Below are 26,814 nucleotides of genomic sequence, written 5' to 3'. Positions count from 1 at the left end.
CAGTGGCATCAACCATGGGTCCTTCAGTGTTGATGACACACCACCTCTGGGAGAAAACAAAGACACAATCCAGGGATGATCTTTCTCCACATTGAGCTCTTACTCATCCTCCTTGCCTTCTTTGTCTTCCCTTTGTAGAAAGAAGTCCAGGAAGTCTCTTATAAGAAATCCAGTAGGACTTCAAGTGAATGCCTTTCCTTGGTGAACTTGGTACCTTGTGTTGATCTGTGGTTTTTCATATGCAAGGATTGCCATGACTTTTCACCTGTGTTTTGCCAGAAGGACTGTTGAGGGAGGGCCAGATCTGTCCCTGTCGTTGTGTGTGTGTGGATGGTTTTGGGACGACAGATCCCTGCCGCAAGTTACTCCACCTTCTGGGATGATCTGTTTGCCCACAATTGTGCTGCATTACATTGTACTTGTTATTTGCCACAAGCCCTGGAGTTGCAGTTGCACAGTAATGCATTTGCCTGTATGCAGATGGCCTCTACTGGTAGATATCCAATTATTCACCTGAACCAGGAATTAAGAACTATAAAATAATTTTTTTTACCTTAATAAGAGTTTCTTGATACAGAGGTCGATGAAAACAAAGAAAAAATAAATTAAGGTTTATTTTAATCTAACATCATAAATATCAAAAGATATACTTGGTAAGCAGTCATAAATACAATATTATTGATCTCTAATACTTGCTCATTGGTGCTGCCACTAAGCTATGTACATAATGTAGGAGACAGCAGTATATGTACAGTTTAAACAAAAGTAAAATATTTCTTTATGATTTTACATATTGTTTTTCCACTTTAATGAGTTCGCTTGAGTGGAGTGTTAAGATGAAAAACTATTCTAGTTCCTAACTTCACAACAAAGAACATGAAAGTAAACTTATCAGTTTACAATTAACTGGCATAAAAGATATTTGCTGTATTAAACATGACTTCTGACATGCTTATAAAATGTATAGAACTAAAGGACTGATACAAAAGAATGATGTAAGCATCTTAGAAATTGACACTGCAGTTGTTAGCCATTGCACAGTATGGGTAAACTTTCTTTCATGAATCTGTTACTTGTCACCCTCACAACAGTTAATGTCAAGAAATTACTGGGAAAAACAGAAAAACAAAATATAGAAAAAGCAATAAAGCTAAAAGTTTAGGCTGCGTAAGAGCTTGTGGAATTATGAACATAGTTAAACAATGATCATTTGCAAACAAAATATCTTGGAGAGGCTCTACACACCTACAGCTTACTGAAGTCTGTATGGAAAATGAAATCTTCAGACATTGAATAATTAAAATATTCTTTTAATAAAATTTCTGCAAAGAAAAAGTAAGTTTCTGACACTGCTCCTTGGTCAGCAGTGTTTTAGTTTCATCATGATTCAAATGACATTTGTTTTTAAAGCTATGGCATGTCAAAACATTTCTCTGAACTTTGACAGTTGTTTAAAACTAGGAAAGTACATGAACAGCCTGGTGAATACACAAGCTACACCTTTGCCTAGTCAGTTTTTAGTTTTCAGTAAGATATTGGGGCCAAATTTCCTTGCATTGTGTTGAAGTCTGATGCTGATGACATGACCAAGCCAGTGACTCCAATTGCCCTACATTTTTATCCTAATCATATACAGTAGTTCTCCTTCAGACTCTTGCCTCTATCTTGTTGCCTACAAATTTCAAGTGCTTTATAGCAGGTACAATTTGATGTAAATTTCATACCAAAATCTCTTGGAAATTTCTTGCTTAGATGGATGGGAGAATGAATTGTGGTTGGAAACGGGTTTGCAACTTGGAGCAGTTTGTGAAAAGTTATGGTAACATCAGCCACTCCGAAGATGGCTTGGACCTCATTGATGGAACCAGTCTTAAGAGCTGGCTTATCAGAATTCATTGGGAACTGATCCTTGGGTTAGGATTCAGGCCTTAATCCTGAAGGCCAGCATTGTAGATAAAGGTTGATTCCATGTTCACTTGGTCTCAGTCCTAATAGGCAGGATTTAACTCACGCCTGTTTCTGTTTTTTCTTACTATCCCATATGGGTAGGGTTACTAAGGTACTGAGTAGACATTTTGGAAAATATACTCTGTGGCAGTTGTGGACCTTGCGAATTTCCTGAAAATTTAAGTACTTTCTCAATATTCTCAGGCAGATATTTATGTTTTTATTTTGGACTTGTCTACAAATGAAACCACCTCCCTGGATCAACAGGCTACCCCTCCTACTGTTGTCAAGCTGATTACTAGGAGACCAGGATGATAAATTCATTGGTGGTGTAAATGAAATGTGTGTACTCTGTTGCAATTTTATTCCAAAGTCTAATTATTAGACTATGAAACTTTGTTTGATATGAAACCTTTCCTTAATACAAAGGATTAAGCTTGAAGTACTTAGAAGCTTACATTACTTCATCAGACAATACTGCTGTAGATTAAGCTTTTAGTGATGTTGAGGAAAAGAAAGCAGACCTTGAATGCAAAGTTAAGGTCATGGATTTCTCTAACAAATCTATCACAAAAATGCTCCAACTTCGATATGAAATGGCACATTGCTTCACACAAAGGAGATGGTTTAACATCGCAAGTACCTCTGAATGTCTCGTTAAAGAGATTGGCAACATCCTGCCTTAGAACATTAAATGCTATGTCGAACATAGCAAGCTTTATTGAGTTAACTTCAAATCTTCTCCAGCTGGAAATATTGAAGCAGTTATCCCTCATGGACCTGCAACACATAAAAAAGAAATAAAAAGTAGTAATTAGCCAAATCTCTACAACTTTTCAGAAATGGAAATTTTCAATAGATATTCTCATGGTTAGGCAGTTACGAAACTAGACTGGAACAACAGCACCATGTTATTGATTCTTCCAAATGTCTGCCTGAACACTATTGGGTATCTATCCATCAGAGTTATGAAATTCAAAAGTAGGCCTAGCCAGTGCTCTAAAGTTATATAGCCACAATGAATGAAATTGTTAGGACAAGAAGAAAATCTATTCAGAATAGCATGGTCTTTTAGGTCAGCATCTCCTGTTAATAGGTTTTGCTTCTACTTATGGTGGGCATTCCCCTGATTCAAAGAATTGCTTTGTGTAATTTTGAACAACAGAGTATATAAGTATAGGTTGTATACTAAGTGAAAGCTGATGGGGCTTACATAAGCCCTGAATTACTGTATGCCTCCATTATCAAAATCTTGTAGTGCTGCTCCCAGTTTTACTAGGGGTAACACAACAGAACATGCTCACACAACAGTAATCAGTGACAGTGAGCACATGGGTGCACTGCCACCATCAAAATATATTTATGGAAGAGGTAGCTATTTCTGAACCTCATTCGGGTGAAAATAACTTTAGTATTCCGTTTGTATTAAAACTTACAGGCTGATGCTCATATTATCCCTAATGCTTTTATACTTCTTTTACTGAAATGGATAAGAGAACAGCTATTAGCACTACTTTTAAATGTAAGACATGTATAGCCTACACCTGAAGTGAAATAGCTTTACTAGAGCCCTTTGTTGCCTTTCTGGAAAAATTTGTTTTTAACATTCAGCTGTGTTTTTTTATATATATATTTATGCTTTTAAATGTACAAATGAGTTAATATGCGTAACTTAATCTTTTAGTTCGTGTTTGTGTTAGTTTTAACAACAAATGTTTTAATAAAATTTCATTCATTTCTTCCTAATCATGATGACACTTGAGGATGACACTCTTGGCTCCAGTGCCGAGCTATATATCCCAAATTTCATCTGTTCAGTTGTTCAAGCCAGTAACCCATGTCATAAGAATTTGTATAAAAGCCCAATGATTATAAAAATTAGCAGGCCATTTAACATCATTAGAACATGTGGGTAGATAATAAATCTTAAATGATTGCAAAGAATTACATTAAAAGAAAATTAATGTTGTTTTAGATGGTAATGAAAACTTTGAGGTATTTGTGTTATCAATACTAGGAGAAAACAGTTCTAATCTTGATCAAGATATTGATTATTTAATGTTTATAAAAATTAAGGAGCTACCAAAAAACCCAAAATGATACCCTTGCTTCTGGTCTCACAACTCCAAAACTTAAGATATGATAGTACCAAGAGCTATTTCATCATCTTGGCATAGATTCCCAATTTTTTCTGCAAATAATTTATTCCAAGACTGTCATTTCCCATAATGTGATGGATTATTTCAACTTATAAGATTAGAAACCTACAAACATCTTAACACTAAATAGTAATGGAATGTCCAGTAAAATTCTTATCCATGCTTTTGGCAGGTCTATACTTTCTTAGTATTCAAGTGGTTAAATCCTATAAATTTTGTTTACTTGGTCTAGAAATACACCCAGGATACATAATATCATAATGGTCACTACCACAAACAATGAACATTACTATTACTATGGTACTCTGTAGCCCTTACATGCTTTCCCAGCACTTTAATGAAAACTATCAAACATATTTATTTACCACTCATACAATTAGACTTCAAATTGATAAATTACAAAACTTTACATACCGTAAAATGCTTTCAGCATCCATGCATTCTAAAAGCAAACACTTTAGGAAAGGTAAATGTGAGCAAGTAGCATGGTGCTTTATATCTAGATATCTGAAACTCCTTTTAAAAAACACTATTTGAAAAGTCTTATGAGCAATATGAATATGTACACTTTAAAACTATATCTGTATTTAATGAAATATGTGGAATCTTTGTAATTCATTTACCTCAGTTGGCACAGAACATTGTTAAATGCTGAGAGAGAAACATTCACACATTCACACAAATTCATTATAATCATTAGTTCCTCAGATCACTTAGTATTTTATCAATAGATTCTTTCTGTTATAAAGACCTTGCTAACTTATTCTAGGGAGCCACAGTTGAGTCATTTTGGCTAATTGTTAAATTTAAATATAATACGGAGGTTTTTAAAGTTTCCTAATACACATCCTCACAAAAAGAATACTGATGGCATTGTAAAATAATTGTTGAAGCATTCCATTGGAAACACAGTAGTTCATATTACACAAAAAAAAACGTTAATTCACAAATTTAGTTTTAAATTTGAAGTCAGTACTGTCAACAAATCTTGAGGTACAGTACTTGTGACAGTACCAGTGGCGGTGTACCTGTTGAATCCTTACCATTGTGACATACATCAGTTTCGATGGTTCAAGCTGAAAAAATGGCACATTGTTCTCAAACCCCTTAAAACAAGGGAAACTCATTAACTGACAATCTTTATACAAATGTTTATCATTCTAAGTTCATCATTTACTTTTATAGTCACAAGAGTGGGAGATGTCTTTCACAGACCAACATCAATTAAAGCAAAGCATTCTTTAGCATTAGTATTTAAACTTAGGCTTTGTCATTCATACAACAGTAATCTTCAAAGAATAAAATTGAAATATTCTCAAAAATGTATTGCTTTAGATTCCTTCTTAATTTTCTTGGTACAATGAGGCTCAATCTTAATATTGTGCTTTCAGGTTTGTGAAAAGTATAAGAATATCAATTTTCTCTAAACTCAAAGATTTAAATGTAAGTCTTTTAGTGTTATATATCATTATAGTATTGAGGAATTGGTAATTAATGTAATCAGTAGGTTTCTCAAGGATTCTAATAAAAGCTCTGTATCACAAAGTTTGTAAAAGGTTCAGCATTTTGAAAGAACTGTTAAAACTTTCAAAATATTTGTTGAAAATAATTATATAAAATGTGTCATAATTTTAAGTTTTATATAAGTTTGCAAAAACCTTAAGATTTCAAAAGATGTGAGAACTAATATTTTTCATTGCTACTGAAATTTGAATTATTTTTCAGTTTCTAAAACTTCTTTGAAAGGCTTTGAAATGTTTTTTGTATATAAGTAACTTACCAAGTAACTACATAGCTATTAGTTTCACTTAACCATGACAGTTCTAAATTTGAAATTCGCAGTAATGCATTATTGTTTTAGTGTAGGTAACTAGACCCCGCCCACTACCAGGGAAGAATAGGTACAACAGTGCTGAAGAGCCCAATTCGTTTCTGCTGGTCAACAACTGTACACGGTTAGTTGAGCAGCTCTGATTTGAATTTCACCGGGTGGTTGTATCTTTCGCCTTTGAAGTATTCATTCGTGTTGGCAGCATGCTGTTTATTAGCTTAGCTAGTTTATCATTCAGACTTGTGACTTGTGTCAGATTCTAGCATGTCTAGCATTAGGTATTGCAGCAAAGACTGTAACACTAGAGTTACTTCTGCTAAGTATGACTCACACACTTTGTGTTGCTATTGTAGAGGGCAAATTTGCTCGTTTGAACTTAAATGTGACGAATGCAAAGACTGGGATTAGGGTAGATGGAAAGTTTTGGAAGCACATCTAGATAGACTCCAAAGAGACAGATGGAGAAAGGTGGCTGCTAGAGCCGAGGCTAAAGGTTTAGCTAGTCAGGTTTCTACTCCAAAATCGGATATTGCTTTTCAACCTGTGCCTTCTACACCTCTACCTGTGTTCTCCCCGATCACCAGCCCTCTGACTTTTCCTCAAACTCCGTTACCTGGCTCCCATTCTTCCGAACCCGATGCCATCACCAGCCTAGAAGCTAGAATTGACCAAAAGTTTGGTCTGCTTGTTAATACCGTAGCCCAAATCGGGTCTTTGGTTAAGGCCCTTTTGGATCAGGTAAGCGTAATTAATGTTGGTGCAAGTGCAGTGCAAGGGGAGGAGGTGACTACTTGTCCCACTGTTTCTCCTAGACAAAGGCCAATATTAGACTCCCTCAAGCCTGGGGGAAAGCAAACCGGAAGTCCAAGGGAGGTCGGAGGGTTTTGCCCATGGGTAGTTGCCCCCTCAACCGAGCCTGTTGATTGAACCCAGGACTTGGTGGATCACCATGGAAAGGCGTTCATATGGAAGTACATACTCTGTCGTCCAGTGATTCGGACACCAGTGCGGACACGAGTGTAAACATTTTTCAGAAGTGTCAAGGCCATTGAAAAGGCATGCTCCTTCCATTGAGTGCACTTCCCAGTTCCCAAGTAAGGTCCCCAGGGAACAATAGCACAGTCCTCTTTCCTCCTGCAGTTTTTAGGCTAGTCCCAAGCGGGTTGTGCATAACACTTTGGTAACGGAGAGCCAGTCTTTGACGCAGCATTCCTTATCCAGGTTGTACAAGCGCTCAGTGGCCAAGCACCCAGTGTCTGAACGTGCGGTGTCAAAGTGTTCTGTGTCGAAACGCCCAGTGTCCAAACGCCTAACTTCCAGTCCCGATCGGCTTGTGCATGACACTTGGATGATAGTGAGCTGGTCTTTGACACGGCATTCCTCATCCAAGTTCTCCAAGTGTCCAGTGGCCGAGCGCCTGGTTTCCAAACGTGTAATGTCTTGACTGTTCTGTATTGACGCGCCCAGTGTCCGAGCTCCCAACTTCTGAACGCCCAATTTCTGAGAGCACATTGTCTGGATGCCCAATGTCTGAGTGTGTGGTGTTGGATCGCCATGTGTCCAAACGATTGGGTTACAAGCACTCAGAGTCCAACGCTCAACTGCTGAGTGGCGCCCAGTGTCTGTACGCCCAGTTTCCGAGCACCATATGCCAGAATTCTTGCCTTCAGTATGCTTGGTGCCAGAAGCCAAACTTTTGGCGCCAACGCCTGCCATCATGGACCCTTTGTTGGAGCCTATCCAGTTGGATAACATCCTTGAACTTTTATAAAAGCAACCTGCTGCTACACAGGATCAGGTGGACTTAGCTCCTTCTCCCATTACATCCAGTGAGGAAGCCAACAAAGAAGCCATTGATTAAGAGCATACTATGTCAGTGTATTCGATGCTCTTGAGGTACTTCCTCTTCTGCTATCCAACTTTCTTCCCTCCAAGGGCCCTGTCGTCACCTGGTTCGGCCTTCATGATGAGACAACCAGTAGGGGCCTCCAGACTACCGAAGATGGCCCTCTCCTCATCCTCTAGGAAGGCATTAGTGGGCATTGACAGTTGGTTAACAGGAAAGAGGGAGCTTGGTAAAGAGGTTTTAAGTGCACCTCCCTCCTGTCTGTTGCCAAGGAGGTACTCGTCCTACTCCACTAGGGAAGTGCCTTCGCTGGGAGTTTCTGCCTCCTCCCCAGGGACGCAATGCAGAGATCAGCTCTTAACTCTGCTAAGATTATGTTCACATCTTCAGAATTAGACCGTTTTGTGGGAGATGTTTTTAAAGTCTTCGAAGTATTCAGTTTCCTAGACTGGGCAATCGGGGCGTTGGCCAAGAAAATAGAAGACTTAAAGAGGACTTCGCTGCAGATTGGCTGGGAGTACTCTTGTGCACGGATAAGGCCATTAGGGATGGCTCCCAGGAGCTGGCTACCTTATTCTCCATGGGGGATCTTGAGAAAAGGGAACTATGGTGTATCTTTACCTCTAAAGGTCTTACTCCCTCTCAAAGATCAGCTCTCCTGTTTGTGCCTTTAGATCGGTCAGCTTTATTTATTCCCAAGAGCTACAATAGAACAGATAGCGTTGGACTTACAGAAGAAGTCGACACGACCTTTTGCTGCAGTCGACAAGGCATGCCAAAGAACCAACCCGTGACACTTTGGTCTCTTGTTCAGCACGAGAACTGTCTCCCCGTTGCAACAGCAGCCCTTTCGAGGTGAAAGAACCAAACTTCAGCCCCACCCATGCTTGAATCTGTGATCAGTCCGGCCAACCAAGAAGTTGTCCTCCAAACCAGCCTCTTTCAAGTGAGGTTCCGGTCCTCCGTATCAGCCAGGCTTCTCCAGTTTTGGGACAAATGGGAAGCCAGGAATGCAAAACCCTGGGTAGTAAAAGTCCCCCAGGAGGGCAATGCCATCCCGTTCAGGAAAAAACCCCCTTTGGCATCCTCACCAGGGCAGGGTCCTTCAGTGCAGGGCTCTCTGTTTCAGCTTCTCTACAGCTCAGCAAGTATTCACCCATGTTCTCGCCCCTGTAGCAAGATGGCTCCATCTCATGGGGATCAATGTCTGTTTATAACTGGATGACTGGCTACTATGCTCCCATCGAAGAAAAGATGCACAGAGGACCTTCAAAAACTCTACTACTGCCCAAGAGTTGGGTCTTTTAATCAATGTTCAGAAATCCCAATTTACTCCAACACAGTTCTCTATTTGGGGGTGAGGATCGATGCTCTGACTTTTCGGGCTTTTCTGTCCCACAAAAGGATTCAAGACTGCCTGAAGAAAGTAAGAAACTTCATATCTCACCCACTGTGCACAGCCAACAAGTGGATGCGTCCAATAGGCACACTCTTGTGCATCGAGAAGTTCGTGCCTTTAGGAAGGTTACACATGAGTCCTACAATTTTTCCTAAAGGCCATCTGGCAGAGGAAAACTCCCAGACTCCTTCATTTTCTGCATCACTTCCAAGACCAAGGAGGAGCTTTGGTGGTGGCTTGCATAGGATAGGTTCTTAGTAGGAAAGTCATTGCACCCGCTGAGCCATGACCTAATGTTGTACACTCAGATGCACACTTTTGAACAACATGGAAATATCCGGGAAGTGGTCGTCAGTAGAGAAGAAATTACATATAAATGTAAGGGAACTGAAGACGATTCACTTGGCCCTTCAGCATTTTGCAATGAAGACTTGCTGCAAGACAATCACAGTCCACTCGGACAACATGACCACATTGGCCTACATCAAAATTCAAGGAGGTACTCATTCCTTCTCCCTTTACGAAGCAGCCAAAGATCTTCATTTCTGGGCAGAGATCAACTGTACCATGATAATAACTCGTTTCATCCAGGGAAAGTGAAACGTTCAGGCGGACGAGTCAAGTCGCTGCAAACAAGTCCTTCCGATGGAATGGACACTAAATCCAGAGGTGTGCACCAACCTGTGGAAACTGTGGGGAAAGACATTGGTAGACCTGTTTGCGACGTCAAGGAACCATCGCCTCCCCGTCTACTGCTCTCCAGCCCTGGACCCTCAGGCATGGGCGACGGATGCCATGCTCCAGGACTGGTTGGATTTGAGTGTCTATGCCTTCCCACCATTCAGCATGGTGAGGGAAGTCCTAAACAAGTTCATGACCCACACCAACATGTCCATGACGCTTGTAGCTGTTCTGGCTTGTAGCTCTGTTTTGTAGCTCTTAACAGACTTCACAGACTCCTACCTCAGAAGAGAAGCCTTCTAAAACAGCTTCACTTCCATTGCTTCCATCTAGGCATATCTGCTCTCACTCTGACAGGCTTCAGGCTCTCAGGGAGCTTGTCAGAGCAAAGGGCTTTTCAAGAAAAGCTGCAGAAGCAATTGCCAAGTGCAGACGTCAGTCTTCCGCTAATGTCTACCAGGTGAAGTGGACAATTTTTCGTGACTGGTGCCAAAGACACGGCGTATCATCTTCTAAAACCCCTACAGCACAGATCTCTGATTTTTTAATATATCTGAGGTCCTCTCGAGGCTTGGCCACCTCCACAATCAGAGGTTACAGATCTATGCAAAACTCTGTGTTTAGACATAGAGGTCTCAATTTGTCTGCTAATCAAGACTTACGCGTTCCATTTAAGTGCCTAGACACTTCCAAGCAAGAGAAGTCTACGTCAGTTGCCTGGAATCTAGATGTCGTCCTCAAATGGCCCTATATTGAGCCCCTTCATGCTTTATCACTGAGAAATTTAACCAGAAAGACTCTCATTTTAGTTGCTTTAGCTATGGCAAAGAAGATCAGTGAATTACATGCCTTCAGTAAGCGAGTGGGTTTTTCACAAGGAGATGCAGTCTGCTCATTCACACTTGGATTCCTGGCAAAGAACGAAACCCCATCCAACCCTTGGTGTTGTTGGTTTACAATCAAGAGTTTGTTAGATATCCTTTGGCCAGCAGACCAGAAGAGAACTCTTTGCCCAGTTAGAACTCTTAAAGGGATTAGAGGTCCCCTCAGAATGTATGGTGTTTGGTAAAAAAAAAACCCTCATGACCGTTATCTAAGAACGCCTTAGCCTTCTGTTTTTAAAGTAAAAGCTCATGAGATTAGAGCAGTCACTACTTCATTGCCTTTTAAGAACAACTTGTTGCTCTCCACGATTCTCCAATCAGCTTACTGGAAGTCAGAATCAGTGTTCACCTCGCATTATGTGCGCAATGTGGAGACAGTCTATAATATTTGCAGTACATTAGGCCCATTGGCTGTGGCTGGCATGGTATCAGGGTAAGAAGGATAGGGGATATACATGCCTGGTGGTGCTGTGTACCAGGAGTACCTACCAGGCATTAGTTTTTAATGGTTGGGTGATGGTTTTAAAATTGTGTGGTAACGAATTTCTGGTTTTATTCATTGTAATGCACAGGCCTTGTCAGTCTTCGGAGTACTCCTTGATTGCAAGGTTCTCCCACTGAAATAGAGATGACTCTTGGCTTTACTGCCGCATCACTACAGGTTGAAATGAGCGCCAACCAGAGGCAGTATCTTCCTGCTGCAGCTCTCTCACCAGATAAGGTTACAACAAGCAATACACCAATGCTAGCTACCTTTCTATTTCATTTTCATCTTTTAATGAGTGTTGTTTGGATGGAAAATGTCCATGCTTCCAACTTACTGTCAATGTGGGATTCAGCTATGTAATTACTTGGTAAGTTACTTATATAAAAATGACATTTTGATAAAATAAAGTTTTATATATACTTACCAAGTAACTACATGATCAAAGCCTTCCCACCTCCCCTCTCATGGACATAGGGCACAAATGAATTGGGCTCTTCAGCACTGTTGTACATATTCTTGCCCGATAGTGGGTGGGGGTCTAGTTACCTGCACTTAAACAAAAGCGCATTAGCGCGAATTTCAAGTTTAGAACTGCTGCAGTTAAGTGAAACCAATAGCTATGTAGTTACTTGGTAAGTTATATAAAACTTTATTTTATCATAAAAGTGTAATTTTGAAAACCCTAAAAACCCTACATGTTCTTAAACATCTGAGAAACATTAAGGTGATTTGCACCAGTGCCCTTCACTAAATCTATGTATATTTTTCTGTGTTCCTTTTGTTGATAAAAATATTTATACATTGAAACAAAACATGAAAAAATTTGACCTCTTAACAAGTATCTCACCCAAATAGATTACCCATTCTTAAATTCCGGGTAAATTGACGACAAAATATTAACACTCCATTACAGTATATAGTTTCTTTATATTTTTTATCTTTGAACAAGAGATTTCCAGCAAAGTAAATAATACATATTATTACATAAATTTCATAATATTCTCATATTTAGACACCAATAACTATCATTTTGCCTACAATGTACATTCTCTATACATTTATACAATCTAATATTTTACAGTTGAATCAGTTACATTTAAAGATGCAAAGATGCGTCAGTACATCATACACGTTAAGGTGATTTTGAGAAGAGGAATAAAAGTGACTGGCTTTTGCAGGGGACATCTGGCCATAGTTTGTTGTTTATGTATAAGCATTGTGGCTGCCTTGAGTTCAGTACCAGTCCATCCAGACTGCATACAGCTACAAAAAGAAATTATTATTAAAATTACTAAACAGGTAACTGTTTTTGCATTTTATGAAATGGCAATATGTAACAAAATCTTAGATGGTAAGAAATTAATAAGGGCAAATTAATCAATTTGTTTGCATATCAGTCTGCAATGCAAATCTTCACCAATAAGAACAATTTTAAGAAAGACCCTTGGAGTACACAGTTGCCCAGGAGCTGATTACTTGAGAATTTTCACAGAGGCAGAAATTAATGCTGTAATAATTTTTATTCTTATTTTGCCTCATTACTATTATTCACAAATTCTTTTTTCCAGGATTGTTGTACCACAGATGTCTGAATTGAAGAGGTGTGCAGAATGAATGTGATACTTTCTGTAGCACTGAAGTCAATCTTAATTATTTTCTTACATATCACCCATTCAGTTTGCAGTACCTTATCTTTTTGATGGATTGAAGCCTACAAAAGGTTCATGAATACTGTGATCAAGTCAATGTCAAGTGCCTTGCTGAACCAACAGTCAGCAATTTCCTGGCATCAAGGTTTTGAAAATATAATGCCAACAGTAAGTATAATGTTATCATTGCCATGATAAATGGAAGAGAGTGAATTATTGATTGAAGTTTGACTGAAAGTAGATATTGTTTCATTGTTTTACTTTTGAATAGTAAAGGTTATGCTGTATATTTAGTATTAATACTAAATTTAGCTTTCAGTACAAGTATGTGAATGCTGTGATGTATGTATGTATGTAAATATATAAATTTGTTCCTACACAAATATACACTTAAAATTAGCTTCGAGCTAGAAATGATTGTTCAAACTCTGCCCACCTGTGGGTCTGCACTTCACTTTGCCTGAATTAAGATGTCTCTCATGAATCTGTACCTGACTTTGCTGCTTGAGTATTCTGATGAATAAACTTGCATTCCTTGTCTCTTTGGTTGACTTTAATAGCATTATAATTCAAATCCATCAGTCAAATTAGACTGCTTGTGTGTAGTTTTCCTTGCGATGATTACTTGTTTTGTCAAGAATTTATCAGCTTCTGGACGTTCATTAGCATCGTTTCCCGATTTAATCAATTAATTACGTTCATTTGCATCGTTTCCTGATTTGATTATTTTTCAGGTATGTGAGACTTAGTCACCTTTGATGGACAGTCAGTTTGGTCTGTCTTAGATAAAGTAGTCCCTCTGTTGCGGCCTGCCTTTTTATCTGGTTGTCTGGTTGGAGGCATAGGCCATTATGGTATAATAATGCTCTGATGATTGTGACTGAGAGTTTTGATTCTGGATTTGACTGATCCTGCAGATGAGGTGAGTATTGACAGCGGAGAGGAATAGTGGAGCCTGTAGTATTCTCCCTATCCTTCTTTATTTTCTTCATCATTGTCCTCCTCAACCACACCTTTCTCTGCACTGCGGGCATTGAGTGGGGAAGTCTAACCACATATTGGAAACCTGTAGGCCTCTGTCGGTGAGCTCTTCCTGACTGGAAGAGCAGGGAAGTTCAGTCACCAACACTGATTTATTTTCCTTGGTAGGGTCTCTCCTCAAGCTTGCACTGAGTCAAGTCTCCCTTCTCATTGCAACTCAATGGAACTGCACAGAGAAAGGGTTGTGCGACTCAGTTGCACAGCTTGTTTGCTTGCTGTTGCTGTGTCTACATATATAGAAGCAGTAGGCTAATAGTGTTTTCTCTATTCATGGCCGTGTGGCCATGGTAATGGGAGTGCTGCAACTCCCTTCAACATGCACAGAGAGGGAGTTTCGTGACACGTTTGTCTCTCATTCACTTCTGTTTTGCAGTGTGTGGATTAGGTTATGGGTGGCAGTGGGCTAGTAGTGGTCTCTCTTTATCCAGGGCTGTATGGTCAGGGTTACAAGGAAACACTGTGATTTTGGGGGGGGCGGGGCAGGAATCAAGCTAGTGGCTCTTTGTCCATGTGTAGTTAGATGACTGCTGCAACTACGGAGTCCTTCACCTTTTCTAACAGTTCAGAGTTAAGTATACCTTAGTTTAACCAGACCACTGAGCTGATTAACAGCTCTCCTAGGGCTGGCCCGAAGGATTAGACATTTTACGTGGCTAAGAACCAACTGGTCACCTAGCAACAGGACCTACAGCTTATTGTGGAATCCAAACCACATTATACCGATAAATGAATTTCTAACACCAAAAATAAATTCCTCTTTCTAACAGTGACTCTTTGTGATTGTATAAGAGAGGTTTGCACGACCCATTTGCTATTAGCGCTCACGATCTTCGGACTGGTTTTTGCATTGGCAATTGGTATCAGTGTACTTTTTCCAAAGCTGCCTCATTTTCCACTTCCAAAACTTCCAATGGAAGATGAAGGTGGCTTAGCCTTGTATATCTTGCAAGAAGTCTGGCAAGGCTACTGGCGTTTGGTCTTTTCTGGGGAGGACTAAAAGGGCTCACCTAAGTGGTGCCTCATGCACTGCTGCACCTGGCACCTTGCGCACAGGCGCAACCACTACGTCAATCCAGGGTTCCCAGGACCCAAGTGTGCTGGTGGCAGCAGTCTGGCTAGCTAAGCTGGCCAGTGTGCCATGGACCCAGTCATCAGGCCCAGTGTGAGCAAGGTTATTGAGCATGCATGTGCTCTTTTCCCACTCTTAGCTCTTTCTCTAGAAAAGGCTAGAGGTTCCTGGATTATGACAGGGCTTGTGTGGCATTGTCACCCACGCATAGTGAGAGGAGGTCCCTGATCCATCCTTCCTCTCTTGCAGAAACTTTGGCTTCTAGGAAGGCTGGGGCATGATCACAGGCAGCTCTTGTCCATGTTCATTTTAGCAAATTCGCAATACACTGTACAATTGATTTGTGCCAGGATCAGTCTTAGGATGGGGTGGAGCGTGTGCCTGAGTGGTTGAATGATCCCCTTGGGGTTTTGACAGGCCTTCCTCTCCTGCAGGGGGGAACATCTTGAGATGCCTGGAGCCTCTGGGAACCAAGGGTTTGAGTAACTGAGTTGCAAGGGCATTTTTTAGGAATTGAGCAGCTCATGCATGAGGAGGATGGCCTTGAGGAAGGCACCTTGGCACAATCCACAGGCACTTTTGTTAGGCTTGTAATTTGCTAATGGTGAATTCACTGGTTTCTCACATGGGAATTCATTAAGGTCTTCTAGCCTATTAACTTTTGCTCCTGACTTGTTGGAAGAATATAAGTCCCTTCAAACAACATACAACATTGCAGGTGCTCTTGGCTCTCTGTCTGGTCTCTAGATACAGTCTCTCGTTAGACTGTCTGTGGGACAGGCAACTGCAGTAGCAATGCTCCAGGCAGTTTCTGTTGGGACGCTAGGTCTTTCACTTAAGCAAATGTGGAAAGGTGAGAGTGGAATACTCTGGAGAGAGATGCTACTTAAGGGACTAGTCCTGTCTGGTGTTATGATTTTTGCTTACTTTGCCACCAGACAGCTACCTGTGAGCCAATAATGTCTGGAAGAGGATTTAGTGTTTTCTCAATCCAGAGGCATGTTTGCACAGAGTTGGTGGTGGCGCTAAGAAATAGACCATTTCTGGGTTTCACCACACTCTTTCAGTACTTTGTTTTCTTACAGACAGTGCCCTACAAGACAAAGGCACTGAGGTTGAATCTTCAAGTTTGGGCAGATGAAGTTCCAGACTTTGTTGCTGTCGTTGAGGATCCCAGACTTCATTTGTCCCTCTGAGAGAAAGCCTCTCCTTGGTTTTTAACCACCCTTGTTTTGGAAGGGTGGTAAAGGGAGGAAGAGGAAGAGGACGCTAGCATTTTGTTGTTCCCTGTCACCTGTTGTTGGTAAGGGGTGCCTGTTGAACCAGTGAGCAACATGGCAGCAATATACACTGGAGACCTGGTTAATAGATGCAGATGGAAAGGTTATCTATTGCTCATTTTCGAGTCTCTGACATCCCTTGCTTTTGTGCTGGTCCACTTCTGTTTATAAGTCCCCATTTCATAGAACTGCCTCGCTTTTTGTAGGAGGTGAATGCAAGGTTGAAGAAGGGGAGAGTTACTTCACACTGTAGGTAGACTTCAAGGATGAGTGTTTCAGATTATTCCACAGATTCTCTCACAAGTACTTCTGCTGTACTCTTGGGGGAAAGGTCTTTCATTCAGGGCTGTTTAATGCCCCCTAAATTTTTAATAAGAGGTTCATTTGTACAGGATACATTTTTTGGCATATCCTGTTATTGGGAAGTGTTGGTGAGCTGGTTGCGAAAGGACAGAGACCAACTTCTTGAGTTTGTCATATAAATTATGAGAGATTGGTTGGCATTCCTAAGGAGAGTGGTTAAAGTACTGGGGCATGCTGAGATATATATGGCAGCAGTGAGAGTGTGTCATTCAGATTCTTGCTTTGGCAAACTCGGAGGTTGCATGCAGTTTCTTGTTGATCAGGAACAAGAAGTTCGACAGTGGCACATCATTCTTGGTCACGTATCACCCTTAGAAATATGGGCCCCCAGTATAGGGTCTCAGAGTTCTGGTCATTGGGACGATTGAGATGGGTGGATGGGCGACAGGATCCTTACACTGGAAGTGCCACTAGGCATTTCCCTCAGAGATGCCTTTCTTTTCTGGTGCATCCAACGAAGGATGAAGCTCATGCCTGAAAGAGTTGTAGATTTAGGGATGTGGACCCGAATGTTTGATGCCTGCACATCTTGGAATGAATAAAAAATTGTGATTGGCCCACCCTATAGTGTTGACGAGCGAAAACTACAAGATTGACATACATCAATAAGCTAAGCTGATTGGTTTCTCTTCCCCTGTATCAGTTGGGCTCTCTTAGTGGTGATCCATACTGTGGAGATGTTAACTAGTACATCTGGGAGTAAAGTAATGTACTAAGAGACGAGCTTAACCATCAGAGATGGGTAGAGGGTAAGTGATCTCTAAACACCTTTATGGCAGGAAACATGTTTGAGGTCTGGAGGTTTTGGGCATAAACCTGTTTGCCATTTAGCCCGTTGTGGCGCAACAGGAAACTAGGATTTTCTTCCCTGTAACTAGACCTGTAATTGATGAATTTTCCAGTACTTGAAAGAACAACCTTGAGACATGTTTTTCCACCAGTCTGCCTGTTATTTTTCCCAGGTCTCAGGCTGACTCTGATGGTTTCTAAGTAATTACATGCTGAATGGTATGCAGACTTGATAGTTCTGTTTGTCAGAGGTCCAAAGAGATTTTCTTCTATTGCAGAAACATGGGTATTAGCTGTATGTAGGGAGGTATCACAAGAGTATGGGAGTGGTGGCACTGCATGCTTGGAGGCTATCCAATATCTCTGAGCAAGAGGTTTTTCTTGCCAGACTATGGAAGAGTTATCAGAATACTCTTATTTACTCAGCGGATATCTGCCTAAGGAATGGGTTATCCTCAGTGGCTGGTGTCGTAGACAGAGTATCTTCCTGTTTAGAGCTACTAATCAGCAGGCTCTGGTTTTACTTGACTAACTTTGCTGTACGAAGTTAATTCTGTCTTGGCTGTTGAAGGTCTTAGACTAGGTTTTGAGACTAACAAGTATATATCTCCTCCTTGAGGGAGATTTCCATACACCTGAGGAGCTTTGAACAGTATTTTCCCCACAGGGAACTTGAACCCCCAGAAAGGGAAGTGACTTGTCCTTGGGTTTGACCTGTAGTCTATAAAGGTCCTTAAGAGAGAAGTCTGACAATGATCTGACTCTAAATACTATTTTCATATAAGTAACTTACCCAGTAACTACTTAGCCAAGAGTTTTTATTCAAATGGCAGCTAAAATTTTGAATTCAGCGGTAGCAGTTCTTTTGTTAGTGTGGGTGATGAGACCCCGCCCACTTTCGAGGTAAGGTAGAGGAACAATGCCAACAAGTCAATTTGTTTCTGCCGACTGTATAGTCTGCACACTGTGTTGACGAAGCAGCCTGATTTTGAATCACTGGTTTTCCTCCGTGCTTCTCTGTCTGCCCCAGTCGCCGCTGGCTCTCTTGTTGATGTCTCTGCTGCTGGGTTGCTCCTGCTACCTTGGCTGCTCCTGCATCTTCTGCTGCTTCCTTCTGGATGGGGGACCTGACCACCATCCTGAAGAAGATGACAAAGAGGAGGTCTCGTAAGGTGTTGTTGTCTTCAGCTATCTCTTCCCCTCTTCTTCTGAGGCTCACTGGTCGAAGAAGAAGGCTCTCTCTCCCCCCCACACAAAATTCCGCCCTGGGACTTCTAAGAGACTGCCTCCTCCCACAGGAGAGGTAGTGGGATCTCTTGTCGGCTCTTCCCGGCCTGCAGGCCAGGGAACCGAATTGTTAACCCCCGGGTCTGTTGTTTCAGGAGCCGAGGGTCTGCACATCCGTTGTCACGCCTAATAAGTCCACTTCTAAGGCTGGCATTGTGTCGCATGGTCATTTGCGAGCCATGCCAAGTACCCAGGTCACTAAGGAGACTTGGGCACCCCGGACTGGTACTGGAGAGACCTTTCTCCATACTGACTCGGGCACAGGACCAGAGAAAGAGCTTGAATATGCAGGTTTCTCGGCTGTTTCTGCCAGCACTCCTTCGAGTGCCCAGCAAGATTCCCAGGTAGGTGCTTCGGCCTTTCGGGTCAGAACACTTAGTGAGACAGAGAAGAGGTCCCCTGCTCAGTCTTCTTGCAAGGTTAACACCCAGCTTGACTTGTGCGAACTGCTCTGCTCTCTTTGGGGCAACACTTCGCCGAGACGAAAGAGGTCCCCTCGACCCAAGTTGCTGTCATCACCGCAGGCTGGTGACCACTCTCAGCCTGCTGCTCCTGCTGGTTTTCCCAACCGGAGGTGCGACTCGGACAGGAGGAACTCTGGCAAGTCGTCTCCCTGAGTTCGTCTACAAAGGCCTATGCTCCTGGCTCGGTCCTTGGATTGACCAGATCGTATGCTGCATAGTGCAGGACGGATCCCAGGGGCCTGTCGAGGTCCTCCCTCCTGTCGGGAGAGTAGATCGGGAGGACTGCACCCTGGAAGGACTCAAGGGCCCTCTTCCCTAGGACGCACACACCCCCGAGATACAGAGGACTTTTGCAGAGGTCATTGCACTGATTCGTCAGCACAACGACCTCGGGATCGTCCTTCCCGCCTTGAATCCTGGGGTCCAAAGAAGGAACCCAAGGGTTCGGTGGGGTTTCCGTGGTCCACACTTGCCGAGGGGCTTGTTGTTCAAGTGAATAGTCTTGCCTGGGCAAGACAATTTGCTTTGTTCGAACTGCTTGGACAAGTTGCTTCCCCCTCCTCTGCCTCGACAGAAGTGATTCTACATTCCCTGGGAAGGGGCATTGTCGCCTAAACAGGTTGACCCAGACCTGATGCATCTAGCCCCAGGTCTCTCGTTGCAGCAGCTTACTGCAGAAGGTATCTCCCTTTCGCAGCAAGAGGCAGCAACCCTGAAAGCTACCACCATGGCGGCTCTCCAGGCAGTCTCCTGGTTGGATCTGTTGTCACTCACAGTATCCAAAGTGGCTGTCTCCTTGGATGCTGTCATACCCAGGGAGGACTCCGCTTTCGGGAGACTGTGCCAATCTGGAGGTAGAGCCATTTCCTACCTTGCCCACCAGATGGCAAACCTGTGGGCCAACCTGGTTCTCAAGTGAAGAGACACTGTTCTTTCTCGCTTTGCCAGGTATGTGGGACCCGAGTCGGCAGTGACCCTATGGAACGGAGTGTTGCTGGGTTCTGCCTCTCTCTTCCCTAGGAAGTTGGTAGATGCTGTGGTGGACAAATGTTGGGCTGATGACAGCGACTGTCTTGTCCACCAGGCAGTGGCTAAGACCTCTGGGTCTTCACGCTCCACTGCAGCCTGGCCTTCGGGCCAGGTTAGCACTTCCTTGGCCCCTAAGAAGTCCCAGACTTCGAAGGGATCCCACGGGAATACCTAGCCGCCTTCTTCCTCCGGAAAGGGTGGGCAGTTGCACCCCTTTCAGCCTGCTTTCCAGTATGGTTAAGGGGGCAAGGGGAAATGCAAGGGGCGGCATCCCCCTTCAGCTGCTGCCAAAGGTGGGGGGATGCCTGTCGAGTTACTGGGGAACATGGCAGTGATACAGAGCCGAGACCTGGGTAGTGGATGTCCTTCAGGAGGGATATCTACTCCCCTTCGAATCTTGGCCACCCCTCACCATCACTCTGGTCTGTCTCTGTACCTACGTTCCTGGATCTTCGAAGGAAATCGCACTGATGCAAGAAGTGCAAGCCATGCTGAGCAAGGGTGCTGTAGAAGTTGTGTTGGATCGGTCTCCAGGCTTTTACAGCTGGATCTTTCTCACAGAGAAAGCCTCACAGTGTTGGAGACTGGTCATAGATCTCTCTCCCCTGAACTGTTTTCGTTCACCAGACTCGGTTCATGATGGAGACAGCGCGCTCTGTGCTTGCCTCCATCAGGGAGAATGACTTCATGCTTACTGTGGACTTTAAGGATGAGTATTTTCAAATACCCATTCATCTGTCCTCTCACAAGTACCTTTGCTTTATCGTCGGGGAGACTGTCTTCCAATTCAGGGCACTCTGTTTCGGGATCTCGGCTGCTCCCCAGGTATTCACGAGAGAGTTCACTCTGGTGTCAGCTTGGGCCTATTCGCACGGGATATGTCTGTTGAGGTATCTCGATGACTGGCCAGTCCTGGCAAGCTCCCGCTCACAGTTAATGTAGGACAGGGATTGGCTCCACCCCCAAGCAGAGGATGAAGTACCTGGTCATGCTGATAGATACAGTAGCAGCGAAAGTCTTCCCCTCAGACTCTTGTATCAGTAGGTTCAGGAAGGTGGCACAGCTGTTTCTGTCTAGACAGGAACAGCCCGCTCAGCGGTAGCAAGTCGTCATCGGTCACCTTTTGTTATTGGAGAAGCTGGACCCTCATGGGCGTCTTCACTTTCGGTCTCTGCAGTGGAGACTAAAGGAGTTCTGGTCCCAGTCCTGAGATCCCCAGTCCTTTCCCATCCCTCTTTCTGAGGAGGTGAGAGAGGACCTAGACTGGTGGATGGACGACAGGAACCACTTAACAGGAATATACCCACATACTCCCCCTCTGGACATGCTTCTGTTCTCAGATGCATCACCCGAGAGATGGGGCGCACACCTGGAGGAGTTGCTGACTTAGGGGGTGTGGCACCGAGACGACAAGCACCTTCACATCAACATCCTGGAGCTCAAGGCAGCCTTCCTGGCTCTCCAAGTGTTCCAGGATCGAGTGTTGAGACACTCTGTGGTGTTGATGAGCAACACCGCCATGGTAGTGGTGTACGTCAACAAGCAGGGGGGCCTAATGTTTCTCCCGTTTCACCAGTTGACAATGCAGGTGCACAAGTGGGCGCTGGCTAGCTTGGTAGAGCTGTCAGCCAGGTACATTCCAGGCAAGAGGAATGTAGTGGCAGAGAAGCTCAGCCGGCAGAATCAGGTGATCGGGACGGAGTGGTCCCTTCACCTGGACATCGCAGAAAGGTTGTTCGACCTGTCGGGGCATCCAGTCATCAATCTGTTCGCCACCAGCACAACAGAAAGCTTCAGGTCTTCTTCTTGGTCATGCCGGACCCATGGGCTGCTGCAGAGAAGGCGTCCCAACATCCGTGGGACAACCTCGACGTCTATGCCTTTCCTCCGTTCTGTCTGATCGCAGGGTGATCAGTCAAGTGATGATCACCCCAAATCTCAGGATGATTCTGGTGGCTCCCAAAGGCCTCAGGCCATATGGTATCCCGACCTGCTAGCTCTCGTTTCTGAGGCACCAAGAGAGATTTCCCCCCCTGGCCCAACCTGCTGTGTCAACTCCATCTCAAGCGGTATCACTGGCAGTGCAGTTCCTGTGTCTTCACGGCTGGCAGTTATCCACCATCTCCTGCGAGCAAGAGGCTTTTCGCGTCGCGCAGCAATGGAGGTGGCTGGATACCTCAGACAATCCTCCGCAGCGGTATACCAGGGAAAGTGGTCTATCTTCTGTGGTATGTGTCGTGGACGGGGTATCTCTGGTTGGAGCTACTGTTCAGCAGGTCGCGGACTTCCTCGTCTTTCTTCACTTAGAGAAGCTAATCTCCATTTCAGCCGTAAAAGGCTACTGGGCTGCACTCGGCCTAGTCTTGTGACTGAAAGGGGTAGATATCCCCTAATCCTTCGAGATATCTCTACTGATGAGAAGCTTTGAGAGGTCTTGCCTACCCAGGGACCTCAGGACCCTGCATAGGATGTGACTCTTAGTTCTAAGGAGCCTGACTCGTGCACAGTACGAGCCTTTACGAGAGTTGTCAGAGAGGGATCTGACCCTCAAGACTGTCTTCCTCCTCGCATCTGTGAAGAGAGTTGGTGAACTTCACAGACTTCCCTTTGATGTTAAACACTCAAGGGGATGGGAATCAGTTATGCTCAATTTCGTCCCAGATTTCATAGTGAAGACTCGAAGCCCATCGGTCCCTGACACTCGGTTCGAGTCCTTCACAATCCCTTCCATTGAGGACTTCGTAGGTAATGACCCAGATGAGATGCTACTGTGTCCTGTTAGAATGCTGTGGCGCTACCTGAAGAGAGAACTTGCCATCTCCAGCCTGAGTGTCGACGACTCTTCGTTAGTGCTGGCTCGACCAAGAAAGAGGTGTCCAAGAACATGATTTCTTTCTGGCTTTGTGAGACGATAAGGAGAGTGTACCCTGCTGCTGGAGAAGACAACACTGGTACGCTCCACCTGAGAGCTCACGAAGTCCTCAGCATTGGTCCGTCCCTCACATTCTGGAAGAACCTGTTGGTTCCATATGTATTGAAAGCGGGGGTGTGGTCCCAACAGACCACCTTCACTTCCTTTTACCTTCGGGGTATTTCCCACAAGTCCTTGGACACTTTCCTTGGGTCCTGTGGTGGCTGCTCAACAAGTTGTGTAGCTTACCCAGCTCTTCTAGCAGGACAGGTTGCATCTCGCCTAAGATGTATGGTTGTGGATGGGAGAATGATTGTGGAGTGACTGCAGGGAGTGGACGTGCCATTACATGCTGGATCTGGCTGTCGATGCAGGTAAGCATACAACTCGAGCTTATGTTCTATTTCTGTCAGGATCATAGAAGCAAACCCGTGCTTTCCTCTGGAAGGGGAAGGAGGAGACCATGACAGTAAGACAAACCCAATGCTTATGTTTGCCTTACTGTCACTGACTTTCAAGGTTCCTCCTAGCCTACTTTGCTTGAACTGATGTTTTCCTCATTCATGCAAAGAGACCCAGAAGTCTGACAATTGGTCTCACATTTCTTAAAACCTGATCATTTTGTCAGAGGCAGTTTTCCCTTCCTCGCTCTATCGACCAGGAAGAGAACACAGGGTGTAGCGAACTCCAGTCAGTTCATAGAGACTCACTCAGATTCCTCCCCCCCAACCAGTGAGTCTTCCTAATGTAAAGGACTGACGGTTTTTATATTGTGTTGGAACAAATCACAGTTTTTTGAAGTAAATTGTATTTTTCCTTTCCTAACTATACAAACCTGAGGTCCTTTACATTACTTTTTCATGATCACCTCATGCCACCCCTCAGTCTGACACCTGGGCCGAAAGGCAAACTGGAATGTTTACATCCGGGCACTTTGTTCGAAAGATCAATGGCCGTTTCCTTCACTGAAAGTAATTCCTAATGTAAAGGACCTCAGGTTTGTGTAGTTAGGAAAAATACAATTTACCTTACATTTCAATAATATACTTACATACTTATCCATATTTATATATTTGTTGTTTTTCTTTTTTAATATGATCACTTCTTTAGGTACTGAATACCCCTCATTCACCTTGCATCACTACTCACTTTGGCTGCTGCAGAACAGACTTGCGCTTGCTGTCTGCCCCATGTGATCATCAGAATACGCTGATGAGTAGCCTGCTACCCTTTTTCACTTGCATGCTTGTTTGTATTGTGTGTTTTTTTGGAATTGTTTTCATAATGGAGTAAACTTGAGCAACGCCACTGCAAGGGGCGTAAGTGTCCTTGTGGGCACTTTGTCTCATGTAACTGAGGACCCAATAGAGGACCCACATGAGTATTGTTCTATTTGTAGGGGAAAACTTTTACTTGTTCTCCTTATAAGTTTGAGCTTCACTGTAGTGAGAGACATTTGGCACACTAAGGAAGAAGGATAAGTGGTGTTCGCTAGCTTCCTCAGGGGGTGTATTCCCCGAGTGACTCCTCTAAAGCCTTCTAGTTCCTTTCTTCCATTCCTATCCCTCTGCCTAGTAATGCTACCCCCTTCTATGAGGGACAGTACGAGGGATACAAAGTCTGCTCCTTCAGCAGCTGCCTTGCCATCCCTCTTATCTGACTGTGACATTCCAGGTAGTCTGTCGTATGGCCTTCTTTGATAACCTGGCAATGGAGAAGTTTTCACCATAGCTTTCTTCACTTGTAGTATCTGCTGCTGCCAAGTCTGCAGCTTTCCTGGCTTTTCAACAGCAGCAAAGGAATGATCCTTCTGTTGTAGTAGTTCCCTCATTAGCAGATCCTCCAAGGATAGTATTATCAACTTTGGTTCGGCTTTGACCACCCCTTGGGTGTAGAAGGCAAGCTCGACTTACAAGAAGAAAGGGAAGAAGCACACCGGGCATTTTTCCTCATTGTCACATGTGCTTGTCCTCCTTGGATGGATGTGGAGGTATGGGATCTCCATTGCATGATTGTTGTACCTCTGGCAGGGTTGGTGGTCCTACTGTGTTCTGTGAACTCTTGTGTTCACACCTGAAGGAGCCTGTACATCTTGCTCATTCTGCCTGTGACTGGGTGTGTTTGGTAGCTTGAGACAATCCTCTCTCTGTGACTCCAAGGAGTCATAGAGAAATAGGCATTTACAACCAGACTGCTCTTGCTCCAACAACAGGGTAGGCCTTAGGCAGTAATGTGTCCTCATTATCCGGAACATATGCAGATACTGAGTACTCCAACTAGAAGGAGAGATCTTCTTTAGTCTCAACCAACTCTTGTACGATTGGTTTGTGAAGTAAGCTTGAGGGGAGAGCAACATACATTAAACAACCTGGATATGTGTGCATTCTTGCCTTTCAGCCTTATCAACAGTGTTTTTCATCACCATAAGTCAGGCTGACACTGGTCTCTGTTGGCTGCAAGCCAAGTGGTACTCCTGTCTGCTGATGTTGCTGGCCAAGGTACCGAGACAGTTGTTCCTATGGCCCACCCTCCTGCATCAGCCGTACATTCTTAGGTACTTCCAGGCAGTTGGTGACCGCACCTTTTTGACTGGAGGTTATCTTACATAATTTGCAAGAAAGAAGCTTTTCTTTCAGAACTGTGAGGGGGGGGGGTACCTCTGTCCTTCCTTAGCAAATCTGTGTCATGGAAAGTGGGCCATCTTCTGTGACAGATGTCAGAGAAGGGGCATCTATCTGGTCAGAGAGTCTCTTCAGCTGATCACAGACTTCCTCAGCTACCTACTCGGAGACAAGCTCCTTTCAGTCTCTGCAGTAAAGAGGAGCTATCACTCAGCTATGCCAGAGGTACTTAAGCTGAGGGGCCTAGATTTCCCCATTTTGATGGGCTAGATTTCCCCATTTCGACGGAGTTATTTATGCTAATGAGCAGTTGTGAGCACTCTTGCCCCTCAGGAATTCCAGCCTCTTAAGTGGGACTTGTCCCTCAGGAATTCAGCCTCCTAAGTGGGACTTGTCCCTTATTCTGTGGACCCTAACCAGGGCACCTTTTGAGCCTCTTGGGTGCTATGGACACAGACCCTCCTCTCCAGACTGACGGTCTCCTGTCTTGGCTTTGACCTTTGCAAAAATGGTGAGGAGTTGAATGGGCTGTCCTATTTTGTTTGTTACTTGGAGTGATGGTGGTCTCATTTTCTTAAGTTTGTGGCAAAAACTCTGAACCTACCTGTTCTAAGCAAGAGATTCAGGAGTTTCTCAATCCCCTTCCTCTGAGAGCTTTGTTGATGGCTATCAGATGTAATGCTTTTTTGCCCAGTATTATCAGAAAAGGACCCTCTCGAGGCTAGAGTGTATAATTTTCATTAGTACAAGTAAGTGCAAGACGGTGGTGTGTAAGTACACCCTTTCTGGCTTCATAAGGTGATCAAGCTGACCTGTGACTCCTCTGAGGAGGTTAGCCTCCATTCTTGCTTGAAGTTGGGCATTGGGCCGTCCTTCCCTTTTCACAAGAACTTTGTGGTATTTCAAGTAATGAGGACAAGTCTCTTGTGTAGACAGACTACCTATACCTGAGGGATATCAGTATACTTTCTCCTTAGGACCTGTGCTGGCCATTCCCAAATAATGAAAGTGTAGTGTGTAAGTGGGGTGTGAATGTTGAGTGATTGGACTTTTTTGAGTCTTACCTTTTTGAGCCTT

General features: G+C 43.7%; 1 protein-coding gene across 1 annotated transcript in view; it reads right to left on the bottom strand.

Annotated features, from left to right (window-relative positions):
• Positions 1 to 598: 598 nt before the first annotated feature.
• The window catches only part of LOC136851610 (atrial natriuretic peptide receptor 1-like), a 524,376-nt gene continuing 498,160 nt past the window's right edge, over positions 599 to 26,814 (bottom strand). Inside the window, exon 23 of the mRNA XM_067125948.1 lies at positions 599 to 12,497. The gene's annotated coding sequence lies outside the window, so the exon portion shown is untranslated. The remainder of the gene's footprint in view (positions 12,498 to 26,814) is intronic.

Source organism: Macrobrachium rosenbergii, chromosome 3 (assembly GCF_040412425.1).
Source record: "Macrobrachium rosenbergii isolate ZJJX-2024 chromosome 3, ASM4041242v1, whole genome shotgun sequence".
NCBI lineage: Eukaryota > Metazoa > Arthropoda > Malacostraca > Decapoda > Palaemonidae > Macrobrachium > Macrobrachium rosenbergii.
Note: the sequence above shows the minus strand (reverse complement) of the source record. Positions and strands in the feature narration are given on the sequence as shown.